The 2,500-nt window shown below is 75.0% G+C and overlaps 1 non-coding gene across 1 annotated transcript; it reads left to right on the top strand.

The window, feature by feature from the left end:
- The first annotated feature begins 345 nt into the window (after positions 1-345).
- On the top strand, positions 346-464 carry LOC128824004 (5S ribosomal RNA). The gene has a single exon (XR_008442235.1). It is a non-coding gene; the product is annotated as a 5S ribosomal RNA (ribosomal RNA).
- Positions 465-2,500: the final 2,036 nt, after the last annotated feature.

The raw sequence follows: 2,500 nt of genomic DNA, 5'->3' as shown, positions 1-2,500 counted from the left end.
CTGGTGGCCGAGAGGGGACTCGGACGGCAGGCAAGCCGCCCTGGGCTCACCCTCCCCGGCCGCAGCGAGGGACTGCCCCCCCTCCACCCACCCACCCCCCCCCCCGGCTGACAGGATCAGGGCGCACTGGATGTCCGGGACAATATTTTCCCCGACGCCGGGGAGGGCGGGCGGGCGGAGGGGCTCTGGCGGCCAGCCCGGGCCCCGGAGCTCGAGAAGGAAAAAAGGACCGGGCCCGCGAGAGACGGGGGCCCTGCCGCAGGGGGGCAGTCCGACCGGGGCTCACCGTGCGGCAGGCCCGGGCGTCGGCAGGGGAAAGCGGGCGAGGAGGCGCGGGGGCCGGGTGCCTACGGCCATACCGGACCGAACGCCCCCGATCCCGTCCGATCTCGGAAGGTAAACCGTCCCGGGCCTGGCTAGTACTTGGATGGGTGACCGCCTGGGAATCCCAGGTGCCGTAGGCAGCTTTTCCCGGTCCGAGCCAGCTCTCTCTCCTTTTCTGGGGAGGAAGGAGAGGGGGGGGACGGGCCGGAAAGCCCCTCGTCGCTCCTGCCGAGTCGGAGGTCGCGGCCGCAGGTCACGGGTCTGGGCGCCTGGGGTCCGGCTCCCCACCCGGCTTCCTCCGCGGAGGACCCACCGAAGCCGCTGGGGGAGACCCCGGGCATGGGGCGGACTGGCCCGGACCCTCCCGGCCGCCGGCCCGCAGGACCGCCCCGAATCCCCCCGCCCCGCGGCCACCCAGGCCAGGCCTGGCCAGGCGGGACGGACGGCGGGTGTCCAGCGCCCAGCGGCTTCCGCCAGCGGGGACCCACGGCCCCCAAAGCCGCAGGGGGAGGCCCCGGGCCCGGGACGGACTCGCTCGGACCCCCTGCGCCCGGGCGCCGGCTCGCGGGACCGCCCCGAATCCCCCCGCGGCCACCCAGGCCAGGCCTGGCCAGGCGGGACGGACGGCGGGTGTCCAGCGCCCAGCGGCTTCCTCCAGCGGGGACCCACGGCCCCCAGAGCCGCAGGGGGACACCCCGGGGCCGGGACGGACTCGCTCGGACGCGCTCGGACCCCCTGCGCCCGGCCGCCGGCTCGCGGGACCGCCCCGAATCCCCCGCCCCGCGGCCACCCAGGCCAGGCCTGGCCAGGCGGGACGGACGGCGGGTGTCCAGCGCCCAGCGGCTTCCGCCAGCGGGGACCCACGGCCCCCCAGAGCCGCAGGGGGAGACCCCGGGGCCGGGACGGACTCGCTCGGACGCGCTCGGACCCCCTGCGCCCGGCCGCCGGCTCGCGGGACCGCCCCGAATCCCCCCGCGGCCACCCAGGCCAGGCCTGGCCTGGCCTGGCAGGCCGGCGTGCAGCTCCCCCGGGCTTCCTCCCCCGACGACCCGCGCCCCCCCGAGCCGCAGGCGGAGACCCCGGCCCCGGGGCGGACCGGCCCGGGCTCGCTCGAGCCCCCTGCGCCCGGCCCGCAGGACCGCCCCCCCCCCCCCCCGAATCCCCCGGGAGAGGCCCGGCCTGCACGCCACTGACGACCCGCGGCCCCCAAAGTCGCGGGAGGCGCCCCCGGCCCCGGGGGCCGGTTAGCTCCGTGTCGCTCCGCGCCCCCCCCCCGCCCCTCGCTGCCGGGACCGGGCACCGCCCCAGAGTCAGCCGCAGCCGGACGGCCTGAGAGCTGCCCTCCTGTGGACGACGGTGAGTTTACCTTGACACTAACCGGCCATCAGCCAGGTCAACCCCATTGCTAGACTGGGGTGGACCTGGTGGCCGAGTGGGGACTTGGAACATTTGACAGCTGCTCCCCGGGGCTTGACCGCTTGTCCTGAACGCCCCCCCCCCACCCCACCCCCCCCAGCCCCCGGCTCCTGCTCCCCTCTCCCCAGCCTCGGTGCTCCGCTCCCTGCCTCGGAGGCTGCCCCTTTGCGGCGCCTGCATCGCCTCCGAGGACGCGCACCTTCCGGAGGCTGGACGTAAAGCCTGACGCCCGCCACCGCCGCCGACCCGGCTCTCCGAGGGACGACTGTGAGGCCTCCCCCCACCCCCGGACCGCCCTGGGGACGACTGCTAAGCCTCCCCCAACGGACCGCCCGGGGGAAGACTGCTAAGCCTTCCCCGGACCTGCTCCCTCTCGACTATTAAGCCCCCCCTCTGTGGTCCTCAGGACCGCTGCCGCGCAGCCCTCGGAGTGGGGTGACACCCGGGCCGGAAAGCAAAGCGGCCACCAGGTCAACCCGTCGAATCCAATGGGTTGACCTGGTGGCCGGAAAGCAAACCGGCCGCCAGGTCAACCCAGTAGATTCCGCGGGTTGACCTGGTGGCCGCTAAGCACGACTCTTAAGCCTCCGCCGGACCGCCTGGGGAATGGCTATTAAGCCTGCCCCCGGAGTACTCGGGGGGACGACTATTAAGCCTCTCCTGGAACGACTATTAAGCCTGCCCCCGGAGTCCTCGGGGGACGACTATTAAGCCTCCCCCGGACCGGCTCCGTCTCGACTATTAAGCCCCCCCTCTGTGG

Source organism: Malaclemys terrapin, chromosome 15, assembly GCF_027887155.1.
Source record: "Malaclemys terrapin pileata isolate rMalTer1 chromosome 15, rMalTer1.hap1, whole genome shotgun sequence".
Taxonomy (NCBI): Eukaryota; Metazoa; Chordata; order Testudines; family Emydidae; genus Malaclemys; species Malaclemys terrapin.
This window is presented reverse-complemented; position numbering and strand designations above follow the sequence as displayed.